This window comes from Pseudophryne corroboree, chromosome 3 (assembly GCF_028390025.1).
Source record: "Pseudophryne corroboree isolate aPseCor3 chromosome 3, aPseCor3.hap2, whole genome shotgun sequence".
NCBI classification, from domain to species: Eukaryota; Metazoa; Chordata; class Amphibia; order Anura; family Myobatrachidae; genus Pseudophryne; species Pseudophryne corroboree.
Genome location: NC_086446.1, coordinates 111,933,563 through 111,943,562, shown reverse-complemented (window position 1 = coordinate 111,943,562; position 10,000 = coordinate 111,933,563). Strand labels below are relative to the sequence as shown.

The window sequence follows — 10,000 nt, the reverse complement described above, 5'->3', positions numbered from 1 at the left end:
GGCGTATCCAGTGTGGTGTGGCTGTAGATGAGCTCTGTGGTTTCTGTTTGAACTTTTCTATTTCTAACTACTGGTTCATAAATGAATACATTTGAAAATTGAATGCATCAACAGGACGCTGTTGGCAGTATAAAAATATCTACAGCACCTTGTATTCCCAGGTGGTCTCCCATCCAAGTACTAACCAGGCCCAACACTGCTTAGCTTCCAAGATCAGATGAGATTGGGCGTATCCAGTGTGGTGTAGCTGTAGATGAACTTTGTGGTTTCTGTTAGAACTTTTCTACTTCTAACTAATGGTTCATAAATGAATACGTTTGAAAATGGAATGCATCAACAGAACGGTGTTGGCAGTATAAAAATATCTACAGCACCTTGTATTCCCAGGTGGTCTCCCATACAAGTACTGACCAGGCCCAACACCTCTTAGTTTCCAAGATCAGATGAGATTGGGCGTATCCAGTGTGATGTGGCTGTAGATGAGCTTTGTGGTTTCTGTTTGAACTTTTCTACTTTTAACTACTGGTTCATAAATGAATACATTTGAAAATTTAATGCATCAACAGAACGGTGTTGGCAGTATAAAAATATCTACAGCACCTTGTATTCCCAGGTGGTCTCCCATCCAAGTACTAACCAGACCCAACACTGCTTAGCTTCCAAGATCAGATGAGATTGGGCGTATCCAGTGTGGTGTGGCTGTAGATGAGCTTTGTGGTTTCTGTTAGAACTTTTCTACTTCTAACTACTGGTTCATAAATGAATACATTTGAAAATGGAATGCATCAACAGAACGGTGTTGGCAGTATTAAAATATCTACAGCACCTTGTATTCCCAGGTGGTCTCCCATCCAAGTACTAACCAGGCCCAACACTGCTTAGCTTCCAAGATCAGATGAAATTGGGCGTATCCAGTGTGGTGTGGCTGTAGATGAACTTTGTGGTTTCTGTTAGAACTTTTCTACTTCTAACTACTGGTTCATAAATGAATACGTTTGAAAATGGAATGCATCAACAGAACGGTGTTGGCAGTATAAAATTATCTACAGCACCTTGTATTCCCAGGTGGTCTCCCATCCAAGTACTAACCAGGCCCAACACTGCTTAGCTTCCAAGATCAGATGAGATTGGGCGTATCCAGTGTGGTGTGGCTGTAGATGAGCTTTATGGTTTCTGTTAGAACTTTTCTACTTCTAACTACTGGTTCATAAATGAATACGTTTGAAAATGGAATGCATCAACAGAACGGTGTTGGCAGTATAAAAATATCTACAGCACCTTGTATTCCCAGGTGGTTTCCCATCCAAGTACTAACCAGGCCCCACACTGCTTAGCTTCCAAAATCAGATGAGATTGGGCGTATCCAGTGTGGTGTGGCTGTAGATGAGCTTTGTGGTTTCTGTTAGAACTTTTCTACTTGTAACTACTGGTTCATAAATGAATACGTTTGAAAATGGAATGCATCAACAGAACGGTGTTGGCAGTATAAAATTATCTACAGCAACTTGTATTCCCAGGTGGTCTCCCATCCAAGTACTAACCAGTCCCAACACTGCTTAGCTTCCAAGATCAGATGAGATTGGGCGTATCCAGTGTGGTGTGGCTGTAGATGAGCTTTATGGTTTCTGTTAGAACTTTTCTACTTCTAACTACTGGTTCATAAATGAATACGTTTGAAAATGGAATGCATCAACAGAACGGTGTTGGCAGTATAAAAATATCTACAGCACCTTGTATTCCCAGGTGGTCTCCCATACAAGTACTGACCAGGCCCAACACTGTTTAGCTTCCAAGATCAGATAAGATTGGGCGTATCCAGTGTGGTGTGGCTGTAGATGAGCTTTGTGGTTTCTGTTTGAACTTTTCTATTTCTAACTACTGGTTCATAAATGAATACATTTGAAAATTGAATGCATCAACAGGACGCTGTTGGCAGTATAAAAATATCTACAGCACCTTGTATTCCCAGGTGGTCTCCCATACAAGTACTAACCAGGCCCAACACTGCTTAGCTTCCAAGATCAGATGAGATTGGGCGTATCCAGTGTGGTGTGGCTGTAGATGATCTTTGTGGTTTCTGTTAGAACTTTTCTACTTCTAACTACTGGTTCATAAATTAATACGTTTGAAAATGGAATGCATCAACAGAACGGTGTTGGCAGTATAAAAATATCTACAGCACCTTGTATTCCCAGGTGGTCTCCCATCCAAGTACTAACCAGGCCCAACACTGCTTAGCTTCCAAGATCAGATGAGATTGGGCGTATCCAGTGTTGTGTGGCTGTAGATGAACTTTGTGGTTTCTGTTAGAACTTTTCTACTTCTAACTACTGGTTCATAAATGAATACGTTTGAAAATGGAATGCATCAACAGAACGGTGTTGGCAGTATAAATTAATCTACAGCACCTTGTATTCACAGGTGGTCTCCCACCCAAGTACTGACCAGGCCCAACACTGCTTAGCTTCCAAGATCAGATGAGATTTGGCGTATCCAGTGTGATGTGGCTGTAGATAAGCTTTGTGGTTTCTGTTTGAACTTTTCTACTTCTAACTACTGGTTCATAAATGAATACATTTGAAAATTGAATGCATCAACAGAACGGTGTTGGCAGTATAAAATTATCTACAGCACCTTGTATTCCCAGGTGGTCTCCCATCCAAGTACTAACCAGGCCCAACACTGCTTAGCTTCCAAGATCAGATGAGTTTGGGCGTATCCAGTGTGGTGTGGCTGTAGATGAGCTTTGTGGTTTCTGTTAGAACTTTTCTACTTCTAACTACTGGTTCATAAATGAATACATTTGAAAATGGAATGCATCAACAGAACGGTGTTGGCAGTATAAAAATATCTACAGCACCTTGTATTCCCAGGTGGTCTCCCATCCAAGTACTAACCAGGCCCAACACTGCTTAGCTTCCAAGATCAGATGAGATTGGGCGTATCCACTGTGGTGTGGCTGTAGATGAACTTTGTGGTTTCTGTTAGAACTTTTCTACTTCTAACTACTGGTTCATAAATGAATACGTTTGAAAATGGAATGCATCAACAGAACGGTGTTGGCAGTATAAAAATATCTACAGCACCTTGTATTCCCAGGTGGTCTCCCATACAAGTACTGACCAGGCCCAATACTGCTTAGCTTCCAAGATCAGATAAGATTGGGCGTATCCAGTGTGGTGTGGCAGTAGATGAGCTTTGTGGTTTCTGTTTGAACTTTTCTATTTCTAACTACTGGTTCATAAATGAATACATTTGAAAATTGAATGCATCAACAGGACGCTGTTGGCAGTATAAAAATATCTACAGCACCTTGTATTCCCAGGTGGTCTCCCATCCAAGTACTAACCAGGCCCAACACTGCTTAGCTTCCAAGATCAGATGAGATTGGGCGTATCCAGTGTGGTGTGGCTGTAGATGAGCTTTGTGGTTTCTGTTAGAACTTTTCTACTTCTAACTACTGGTTCATAAATTAATACGTTTGAAAATGGAATGCATCAACAGAACGGTGTTGGCAGTATAAAATTATCTACAGCACCTTGTATTCTCAGGTGGTCTCCCATCAAAGTACTAACCAGGCCCAACACTGCTTAGCTTCCAAGATCAGATGAGATTGGGCGTATCCAGTGTGGTGTGGCTGTAGATGAACTTTGTGGTTTCTGTTAGAACTTTTCTACTTCTAACTACTGGTTCATAAATGAATACGTTTGAATATGGAATGCATCAACAGAACGGTGTTGGCAGTATAAAAATATCTACAGCACCTTGTATTCCCAGGTGGTCTCCCATACAAGTACTAACCAGGCCCAACACTGCTTAGCTTCCAAGATCAGATGAGATTGGGCGTATCCAGTGTGGTGTGGCTGTAGATAATCTTTGTGGTTTCTGTTAGAACTTTTCTACTTCTAACTACTGGTTCATAAATTAATACGTTTGAAAATGGAATGCATCAAAAGAACGGTGTTGGCAGTATAAAAATATCTACAGCACCTTGTATTCCCAGGTGGTCTCCCATCCAAGTACTAACCAGGCCCAACACTGCTTAGCTTCCAAGATCAGATGAGATTGGGCGTATCCAGTGTGGTGTGGCTGTAGATGAACTTTGCGGTTTCTGTTAGAACTTTTCTACTTCTAACTACTGGTTCATAAATGAATACGTTTGAAAATGGAATGCATCAACAGAACGGTGTTGGCAGTATAAATTAATCTACAGCACCTTGTATTCACAGGTGGTCTCCCACCCAAGTACTGACCAGGCCCAACACTGCTTAGCTTCCAAGATCAGATGAGATTTGGCGTATCCAGTGTGATGTGGCTGTAGATAAGCTTTGTGGTTTCTGTTTGAACTTTTCTACTTCTAACTACTGGTTCATAAATGAATACATTTGAAAATTGAATGCATCAACAGAACGGTGTTGGCAGTATAAAATTATCTACAGCACCTTGTATTCCCAGGTGTTCTCCCATCCAAGTACTAACCAGGCCCAACACTGCTTAGCTTCCAAGATCAGATGAGATTGGGCGTATCCAGTGTGGTGTGGCTGTAGATGAGCTTTGTGGTTTCTGTTAGAACTTTTCTACTTCTAACTACTGGTTCATAAATGAATACATTTGAAAATGGAATGCATCAACAGAACGGTGTTGGCAGTATAAAAATATCTACAGCACCTTGTATTCCCAGGTGGTCTCCCATCCAAGTACTAACCAGGCCCAACACTGCTTAGCTTCCAAGATCAGATGAGATTGGGCGTATCCACTGTGGTGTGGCTGTAGATGAACTTTGTGGTTTCTGTTAGAACTTTTCTACTTCTAACTACTGGTTCATAAATGAATACGTTTGAAAATGGAATGCATCAACAGAACGGTGTTGGCAGTATAAAAATATCTACAGCACCTTGTATTCCCAGGTGGTCTCCCATACAAGTACTGACCAGGCCCAACACTGCTTAGCTTCCAAGATCAGATAAGATTGGGCGTATCCAGTGTGGTGCGGCTGTAGATGAGCTTTGTGGTTTCTGTTTGAACTTTTCTATTTCTAACTACTGGTTCATAAATGAATACATTTGAAAATTGAATGCATCAACAGGACGCTGTTGGCAGTATAAAAATATCTACAGCACCTTGTATTCCCAGGTGGTCTCCCATCCAAGTACTAACCAGGCCCAACACTGCTTAGCTTCCAAGATCAGATGAGATTGGGCGTATCCAGTGTGGTGTGGCTGTAGATGAGCTTTGTGGTTTCTGTTAGAACTTTTCTACTTCTAACTACTGGTTCATAAATTAATACGTTTGAAAATGGAATGCATCAACAGAACGGTGTTGGCAGTATAAAAATATCTACAGCACCTTGTATTCCCAGGTGGTCTCCCATCCAAGTACTAACCAGGCCCAACACTGCTTAGCTTCCAAGATCAGATGAGATTGGGCGTATCCAGTGTGGTGTGGCTGTAGATGAGCTTTGTGGTTTCTGTTAGAACTTTTCTACTTCTAACTACTGGTTCATAAATTAATACGTTTGAAAATGGAATGCATCAACAGAACGGTGTTGGCAGTATAAAATTATCTACAGCACCTTGTATTCTCAGGTGGTCTCCCATCAAAGTACTAACCAGGCCCAACACTGCTTAGCTTCCAAGATCAGATGAGATTGGGCGTATCCAGTGTGGTGTGGCTGTAGATGAACTTTGTGGTTTCTGTTAGAACTTTTCTACTTCTAACTACTGGTTCATAAATGATTACGTTTGAATATGGAATGCATCAACAGAACGGTGTTGGCAGTATAAAAATATCTACAGCACCTTGTATTCCCAGGTGGTCTCCCATACAAGTACTAACCAGGCACAACACTGCTTAGCTTCCAAGATCAGATGAGATTGGGCGTATCCAGTGTGGTGTGGCTGTAGATAATCTTTGTGGTTTCTGTTAGAACTTTTCTACTTCTAACTACTGGTTCATAAATGAATACGTTTGAAAATGGAATGCATCAACAGAACGGTGTTGGCAGTATAAAATTATCTACAGCACCTTGTATTCCCAGGTGGTCTCCCATCCAAGTACTAACCAGGCCCAACACTGCTTAGCTTCCAAGATCAGATGAGATTGGGCGTATCCAGTGTGGTGTGGCTGTAGATGAGCTTTATGGTTTCTGTTAGAACTTTTCTACTTCTAACTACTGGTTCATAAATGAATACGTTTGAAAATGGAATGCATCAACAGAACGGTGTTGGCAGTATAAAAATATCTACAGCACCTTGTATTCCCAGGTGGTTTCCCATCCAAGTACTAACCAGGCCCAACACTGCTTAGCTTCCAAAATCTGATGAGATTGGGCGTATCCAGTGTGGTGTGGCTGTAGATGAGCTTTGTGGTTTCTGTTAGAACTTTTCTACTTGTAACTACTGGTTCATAAATGAATACGTTTGAAAATGGAATGCATCAACAGAACGGTGTTGGCAGTATAAAATTATCTACAGCACCTTGTATTCCCAGGTGGTCTCCCATCCAAGTACTAACCAGGCCCAACACTGCTTAGCTTCCAAGATCAGATGAGATTGGGCGTATCCAGTGTGGTGTGGCTGTAGATGAGCTTTATGGTTTCTGTTAGAACTTTTCTACTTCTAACTACTGGTTCATAAATGAATACGTTTGAAAATGGAATGCATCAACAGAACGGTGTTGGCAGTATAAAAATATCTACAGCACCTTGTATTCCCAGGTGGTCTCCCATACAAGTACTGACCAGGCTCAACACTGCTTAGCTTCCAAGATCAGATAAGATTGGGCGTATCCAGTGTGCTGTGGCTGTAGATGAGCTTTGTGGTTTCTGTTTGAACTTTTCTATTTCTAACTACTGGTTCATAAATGAATACATTTGAAAATTGAATGCATCAACAGGACGCTGTTGGCAGTATAAAAATATCTACAGCACCTTGTATTCCCAGGTGGTCTCCCATACAAGTACTAACCAGGCCCAACACTGCTTAGCTTCCAAGATCAGATGAGATTGGGCGTATCCAGTGTGGTGTGGCTGTAGATGATCTTTGTGGTTTCTGTTAGAACTTTTCTACTTCTAACTACTGGTTCATAAATTAATACGTTTGAAAATGGAATGCATCAACAGAACGGTGTTGGCAGTATAAAAATATCTACAGCACCTTGTATTCCCAGGTGGTCTCCCATACAAGTACTAACCAGGCCCAACACTGCTTAGCTTCCAAGATCAGATGAGATTGGGCGTATCCAGTGTGGTGTGGCTGTAGATGATCTTTGTGGTTTCTGTTAGAACTTTTCTACTTCTAACTACTGGTTCATAAATGAATACGTTTGAAAATGGAATGCATCAACAGAACGGTGTTGGCAGTATAAATTAATCTACAGCACCTTGTATTCACAGGTGGTCTCCCACCCAAGTACTGACCAGGCCCAACACTGCTTAGCTTCCAAGATCAGATGAGATTTGGCGTATCCAGTGTGATGTGGCTGTAGATAAGCTTTGTGGTTTCTGTTTGAACTTTTCTACTTCTAACTACTGGTTCATAAATGAATACATTTGAAAATTGAATGCATCAACAGAACGGTGTTGGCAGTATAAAATTATCTACAGCACCTTGTATTCCCAGGTGGTCTCCCATCCAAGTACTAACCAGGCCCAACACTGCTTAGCTTCCAAGATCAGATGAGATTGGGCGTATCCAGTGTGGTGTGGCTGTAGATGAGCTTTGTGGTTTCTGTTAGAACTTTTCTACTTCTAACTACTGGTTCATAAATGAATACATTTGAAAATGGAATGCATCAACAGAACGGTGTTGGCAGTATAAAAATATCTACAGCACCTTGTATTCCCAGGTGGTCTCCCATCCAAGTACTAACCAGGCCCAACACTGCTTAGCTTCCAAGATCAGATGAGATTGGGCGTATCCACTGTGGTGTGGCTGTAGAAGAACTTTGTGGTTTCTGTTAGAACTTTTCTACTTCTAACTACTGGTTCATAAATGAATACGTTTGAAAATGGAATGCATCAACAGAACGGTGTTGGCAGTATAAAAATATCTACAGCACCTTGTATTCCCAGGTGGTCTCCCATACAAGTACTGACCAGGCCCAACACTGCTTAGCTTCCAAGATCAGATAAGATTGGGCGTATCCAGTGTGGTGTGGCTGTAGATGAGCTTTGTGGTTTCTGTTTGAACTTTTCTATTTCTAACTACTGGTTCATAAATGAATACATTTGAAAATTGAATGCATCAACAGGACGCTGTTGGCAGTATAAAAATATCTACAGCACCTTGTATTCCCAGGTGGTCTCCCATCCAAGTACTAACCAGGCCCAACACTGCTTAGCTTCCAAGATCAGATGAGATTGGGCGTATCCAGTGTGGTGTGGCTGTAGATGAGCTTTGTGGTTTCTGTTAGAACTTTTCTACTTCTAACTACTGGTTCATAAATGAATACGTTTGAAAATGGAATGCATCAACAGAACGGTGTTGGCAGTATAAAAATATCTACAGCACCTTGTATTCCCAGGTGGTCTCCCATCCAAGTACTAACCAGGCCCAACACTGCTTAGCTTCCAAGATCAGATGAGATTGGGCGTATCCAGTGTGGTGTGGCTGTAGATGAGCTTTATGGTTTCTGTTAGAACTTTTCTACTTCTAACTACTGGTTCATAAATTAATACGTTTGAAAATGGAATGCATCAACAGAACGGTGTTGGCAGTATAAAATTATCTACAGCACCTTGTATTCTCAGGTGGTCTCCCATCAAAGTACTAACCAGGCCCAACACTGCTTAGCTTCCAAGATCAGATGAGATTGGGCGTATCCAGTGTGGTGTGGCTGTAGATGAACTTTGTGGTTTCTGTTAGAACTTTTCTACTTCTAACTACTGGTTCATAAATGAATACGTTTGAATATGGAATGCATCAACAGAACAGTGTTGGCAGTATAAAAATATCTACAGCACCTTGTATTCCCAGGTGGTCTCCCATACAAGTACTAACCAGGCCCAACACTGCTTAGCTTCCAAGATCAAATGAGATTGGGCGTATCCAGTGTGGTGTGGCTGTAGATGAACTTTGTGGTTTCTGTTAGAACTTTTCTACTTCTAACTACTGGTTCATAAATGAATACGTTTGAAAATGGAATGCATCAACAGAACGGTGTTGGCAGTATAAATTAATCTACAGCACCTTGTATTCACAGGTGGTCTCCCACCCAAGTACTGACCAGGCCCAACACTGCTTAGCTTCCAAGATCAGATGAGATTTGGCGTATCCAGTGTGATGTGGCTGTAGATAAGCTTTGTGGTTTCTGTTTGAACTTTTCTACTTCTAACTACTGGTTCATAAATGAATACATTTGAAAATTGAATGCATCAACAGAACGGTGTTGGCAGTATAAAATTATCTACAGCACCTTGTATTCCCAGGTGGTCTCCCATCCAAGTACTAACCAGGCCCAACACTGCTTAGCTTCCAAGATCAGATGAGATTGGGCGTATCCAGTGTGGTGTGGCTGTAGATGAGCTTTGTGGTTTCTGTTAGAACTTTTCTACTTCTAACTACTGGTTCATAAATGAATACATTTGAAAATGGAATGCATCAACAGAACGGTGTTGGCAGTATAAAAATATCTACAGCACCTTGTATTCCCAGGTGGTCTCCCATCCAAGTACTAACCAGGCCCAACACTGCTTAGCTTCCAAGATCAGATGAGATTGGGCGTATCCACTGTGGTGTGGCTGTAGATGAACTTTGTGGTTTCTGTTAGAACTTTTCTACTTCTAACTACTGGTTCATAAATGAATACGTTTGAAAATGGAATGCATCAACAGAACGGTGTTGGCAGTATAAAATTATCTACAGCACCTTGTATTCCCAGGTGGTCTCCCATCCAAGTACTAATCAAGCCCAACACTGCTTAGCTTCCAAGATCAGATGAGATTGGGCGTATCCAGTGTGGTGTGGCTGTAGATGAGCTTTGTGGTTTCTGTTTGAACTTT

The 10,000-nt window shown here is 41.5% G+C and overlaps 36 non-coding genes and 9 pseudogenes across 36 annotated transcripts in view; all 45 read right to left on the bottom strand.

Annotated features, from left to right (window-relative positions):
• The window catches only part of LOC134886261 (5S ribosomal RNA), a 119-nt gene extending 90 nt beyond the window's left edge, over nt 1-29 (bottom strand). Inside the window, exon 1 of the ribosomal RNA XR_010170350.1 lies at nt 1-29. This exon is cut by the window's left edge and continues 90 nt beyond it. This is a non-coding gene — a ribosomal RNA (5S ribosomal RNA).
• Nucleotides 30-136: 107 nt separating this feature from the next.
• Nucleotides 137-255, bottom strand: LOC135058383 (5S ribosomal RNA). The gene has a single exon (XR_010244813.1). It is a non-coding gene; the product is annotated as a 5S ribosomal RNA (ribosomal RNA).
• A 107-nt stretch (nt 256-362) lies between these two features.
• LOC134894719 (5S ribosomal RNA) lies at nt 363-481 on the bottom strand (annotated as a pseudogene).
• Nucleotides 482-588: 107 nt separating this feature from the next.
• LOC135062082 (5S ribosomal RNA) lies at nt 589-707 on the bottom strand. The gene has a single exon (XR_010248441.1). It is a non-coding gene; the product is annotated as a 5S ribosomal RNA (ribosomal RNA).
• A 107-nt stretch (nt 708-814) lies between these two features.
• Nucleotides 815-933, bottom strand: LOC135061146 (5S ribosomal RNA). Its single transcript, XR_010247537.1, has one exon. It is a non-coding gene; the product is annotated as a 5S ribosomal RNA (ribosomal RNA).
• A 107-nt stretch (nt 934-1,040) lies between these two features.
• LOC135061337 (5S ribosomal RNA) lies at nt 1,041-1,159 on the bottom strand. Its single transcript, XR_010247721.1, has one exon. It is a non-coding gene; the product is annotated as a 5S ribosomal RNA (ribosomal RNA).
• A 107-nt stretch (nt 1,160-1,266) lies between these two features.
• On the bottom strand, nt 1,267-1,385 carry LOC135070623 (5S ribosomal RNA). Its single transcript, XR_010256780.1, has one exon. It is a non-coding gene; the product is annotated as a 5S ribosomal RNA (ribosomal RNA).
• Nucleotides 1,386-1,492: 107 nt separating this feature from the next.
• LOC135060470 (5S ribosomal RNA) lies at nt 1,493-1,611 on the bottom strand. The gene has a single exon (XR_010246863.1). It is a non-coding gene; the product is annotated as a 5S ribosomal RNA (ribosomal RNA).
• Nucleotides 1,612-1,718: 107 nt separating this feature from the next.
• LOC134888673 (5S ribosomal RNA) lies at nt 1,719-1,837 on the bottom strand (annotated as a pseudogene).
• Nucleotides 1,838-1,944: 107 nt separating this feature from the next.
• LOC135060947 (5S ribosomal RNA) lies at nt 1,945-2,063 on the bottom strand. The gene has a single exon (XR_010247342.1). It is a non-coding gene; the product is annotated as a 5S ribosomal RNA (ribosomal RNA).
• Nucleotides 2,064-2,170: 107 nt separating this feature from the next.
• LOC135067783 (5S ribosomal RNA) lies at nt 2,171-2,289 on the bottom strand. Its single transcript, XR_010253993.1, has one exon. It is a non-coding gene; the product is annotated as a 5S ribosomal RNA (ribosomal RNA).
• Nucleotides 2,290-2,396: 107 nt separating this feature from the next.
• LOC134889950 (5S ribosomal RNA) lies at nt 2,397-2,515 on the bottom strand (annotated as a pseudogene).
• Nucleotides 2,516-2,622: 107 nt separating this feature from the next.
• On the bottom strand, nt 2,623-2,741 carry LOC135061524 (5S ribosomal RNA). The gene has a single exon (XR_010247900.1). It is a non-coding gene; the product is annotated as a 5S ribosomal RNA (ribosomal RNA).
• Nucleotides 2,742-2,848: 107 nt separating this feature from the next.
• Nucleotides 2,849-2,967, bottom strand: LOC135063993 (5S ribosomal RNA). The gene has a single exon (XR_010250310.1). It is a non-coding gene; the product is annotated as a 5S ribosomal RNA (ribosomal RNA).
• Nucleotides 2,968-3,074: 107 nt separating this feature from the next.
• LOC134893692 (5S ribosomal RNA) lies at nt 3,075-3,193 on the bottom strand (annotated as a pseudogene).
• A 107-nt stretch (nt 3,194-3,300) lies between these two features.
• Nucleotides 3,301-3,419, bottom strand: LOC135061326 (5S ribosomal RNA). Its single transcript, XR_010247710.1, has one exon. It is a non-coding gene; the product is annotated as a 5S ribosomal RNA (ribosomal RNA).
• Nucleotides 3,420-3,526: 107 nt separating this feature from the next.
• On the bottom strand, nt 3,527-3,645 carry LOC134902082 (5S ribosomal RNA). The gene has a single exon (XR_010175557.1). It is a non-coding gene; the product is annotated as a 5S ribosomal RNA (ribosomal RNA).
• A 107-nt stretch (nt 3,646-3,752) lies between these two features.
• On the bottom strand, nt 3,753-3,871 carry LOC135060946 (5S ribosomal RNA). Its single transcript, XR_010247341.1, has one exon. It is a non-coding gene; the product is annotated as a 5S ribosomal RNA (ribosomal RNA).
• Nucleotides 3,872-3,978: 107 nt separating this feature from the next.
• On the bottom strand, nt 3,979-4,097 carry LOC135061314 (5S ribosomal RNA). The gene has a single exon (XR_010247699.1). It is a non-coding gene; the product is annotated as a 5S ribosomal RNA (ribosomal RNA).
• A 107-nt stretch (nt 4,098-4,204) lies between these two features.
• LOC134889949 (5S ribosomal RNA) lies at nt 4,205-4,323 on the bottom strand (annotated as a pseudogene).
• Nucleotides 4,324-4,430: 107 nt separating this feature from the next.
• LOC135068183 (5S ribosomal RNA) lies at nt 4,431-4,549 on the bottom strand. The gene has a single exon (XR_010254388.1). It is a non-coding gene; the product is annotated as a 5S ribosomal RNA (ribosomal RNA).
• A 107-nt stretch (nt 4,550-4,656) lies between these two features.
• On the bottom strand, nt 4,657-4,775 carry LOC135063992 (5S ribosomal RNA). The gene has a single exon (XR_010250309.1). It is a non-coding gene; the product is annotated as a 5S ribosomal RNA (ribosomal RNA).
• A 107-nt stretch (nt 4,776-4,882) lies between these two features.
• Nucleotides 4,883-5,001, bottom strand: LOC134890341 (5S ribosomal RNA; annotated as a pseudogene).
• A 107-nt stretch (nt 5,002-5,108) lies between these two features.
• Nucleotides 5,109-5,227, bottom strand: LOC135061302 (5S ribosomal RNA). Its single transcript, XR_010247688.1, has one exon. It is a non-coding gene; the product is annotated as a 5S ribosomal RNA (ribosomal RNA).
• Nucleotides 5,228-5,334: 107 nt separating this feature from the next.
• Nucleotides 5,335-5,453, bottom strand: LOC135061291 (5S ribosomal RNA). Its single transcript, XR_010247677.1, has one exon. It is a non-coding gene; the product is annotated as a 5S ribosomal RNA (ribosomal RNA).
• A 107-nt stretch (nt 5,454-5,560) lies between these two features.
• Nucleotides 5,561-5,679, bottom strand: LOC134902081 (5S ribosomal RNA). The gene has a single exon (XR_010175556.1). It is a non-coding gene; the product is annotated as a 5S ribosomal RNA (ribosomal RNA).
• A 107-nt stretch (nt 5,680-5,786) lies between these two features.
• LOC134885698 (5S ribosomal RNA) lies at nt 5,787-5,905 on the bottom strand. The gene has a single exon (XR_010169808.1). It is a non-coding gene; the product is annotated as a 5S ribosomal RNA (ribosomal RNA).
• Nucleotides 5,906-6,012: 107 nt separating this feature from the next.
• LOC135061280 (5S ribosomal RNA) lies at nt 6,013-6,131 on the bottom strand. The gene has a single exon (XR_010247666.1). It is a non-coding gene; the product is annotated as a 5S ribosomal RNA (ribosomal RNA).
• Nucleotides 6,132-6,238: 107 nt separating this feature from the next.
• LOC135066678 (5S ribosomal RNA) lies at nt 6,239-6,357 on the bottom strand. Its single transcript, XR_010252918.1, has one exon. It is a non-coding gene; the product is annotated as a 5S ribosomal RNA (ribosomal RNA).
• A 107-nt stretch (nt 6,358-6,464) lies between these two features.
• LOC135061268 (5S ribosomal RNA) lies at nt 6,465-6,583 on the bottom strand. Its single transcript, XR_010247655.1, has one exon. It is a non-coding gene; the product is annotated as a 5S ribosomal RNA (ribosomal RNA).
• A 107-nt stretch (nt 6,584-6,690) lies between these two features.
• Nucleotides 6,691-6,809, bottom strand: LOC134892789 (5S ribosomal RNA; annotated as a pseudogene).
• A 107-nt stretch (nt 6,810-6,916) lies between these two features.
• On the bottom strand, nt 6,917-7,035 carry LOC135060944 (5S ribosomal RNA). The gene has a single exon (XR_010247339.1). It is a non-coding gene; the product is annotated as a 5S ribosomal RNA (ribosomal RNA).
• Nucleotides 7,036-7,142: 107 nt separating this feature from the next.
• Nucleotides 7,143-7,261, bottom strand: LOC135060943 (5S ribosomal RNA). The gene has a single exon (XR_010247338.1). It is a non-coding gene; the product is annotated as a 5S ribosomal RNA (ribosomal RNA).
• Nucleotides 7,262-7,368: 107 nt separating this feature from the next.
• Nucleotides 7,369-7,487, bottom strand: LOC134889948 (5S ribosomal RNA; annotated as a pseudogene).
• Nucleotides 7,488-7,594: 107 nt separating this feature from the next.
• LOC135061257 (5S ribosomal RNA) lies at nt 7,595-7,713 on the bottom strand. The gene has a single exon (XR_010247644.1). It is a non-coding gene; the product is annotated as a 5S ribosomal RNA (ribosomal RNA).
• A 107-nt stretch (nt 7,714-7,820) lies between these two features.
• On the bottom strand, nt 7,821-7,939 carry LOC135069148 (5S ribosomal RNA). The gene has a single exon (XR_010255337.1). It is a non-coding gene; the product is annotated as a 5S ribosomal RNA (ribosomal RNA).
• Nucleotides 7,940-8,046: 107 nt separating this feature from the next.
• Nucleotides 8,047-8,165, bottom strand: LOC134886260 (5S ribosomal RNA). Its single transcript, XR_010170349.1, has one exon. It is a non-coding gene; the product is annotated as a 5S ribosomal RNA (ribosomal RNA).
• A 107-nt stretch (nt 8,166-8,272) lies between these two features.
• Nucleotides 8,273-8,391, bottom strand: LOC135061246 (5S ribosomal RNA). The gene has a single exon (XR_010247633.1). It is a non-coding gene; the product is annotated as a 5S ribosomal RNA (ribosomal RNA).
• Nucleotides 8,392-8,498: 107 nt separating this feature from the next.
• LOC135061234 (5S ribosomal RNA) lies at nt 8,499-8,617 on the bottom strand. Its single transcript, XR_010247621.1, has one exon. It is a non-coding gene; the product is annotated as a 5S ribosomal RNA (ribosomal RNA).
• Nucleotides 8,618-8,724: 107 nt separating this feature from the next.
• LOC134902080 (5S ribosomal RNA) lies at nt 8,725-8,843 on the bottom strand. Its single transcript, XR_010175555.1, has one exon. It is a non-coding gene; the product is annotated as a 5S ribosomal RNA (ribosomal RNA).
• Nucleotides 8,844-8,950: 107 nt separating this feature from the next.
• On the bottom strand, nt 8,951-9,069 carry LOC135063198 (5S ribosomal RNA). Its single transcript, XR_010249535.1, has one exon. It is a non-coding gene; the product is annotated as a 5S ribosomal RNA (ribosomal RNA).
• Nucleotides 9,070-9,176: 107 nt separating this feature from the next.
• On the bottom strand, nt 9,177-9,295 carry LOC134889947 (5S ribosomal RNA; annotated as a pseudogene).
• Nucleotides 9,296-9,402: 107 nt separating this feature from the next.
• Nucleotides 9,403-9,521, bottom strand: LOC135061222 (5S ribosomal RNA). Its single transcript, XR_010247610.1, has one exon. It is a non-coding gene; the product is annotated as a 5S ribosomal RNA (ribosomal RNA).
• Nucleotides 9,522-9,628: 107 nt separating this feature from the next.
• Nucleotides 9,629-9,747, bottom strand: LOC135063991 (5S ribosomal RNA). The gene has a single exon (XR_010250308.1). It is a non-coding gene; the product is annotated as a 5S ribosomal RNA (ribosomal RNA).
• Nucleotides 9,748-9,854: 107 nt separating this feature from the next.
• On the bottom strand, nt 9,855-9,973 carry LOC135058860 (5S ribosomal RNA). Its single transcript, XR_010245284.1, has one exon. It is a non-coding gene; the product is annotated as a 5S ribosomal RNA (ribosomal RNA).
• Between the last annotated feature and the right edge of the window lie 27 nt (nt 9,974-10,000).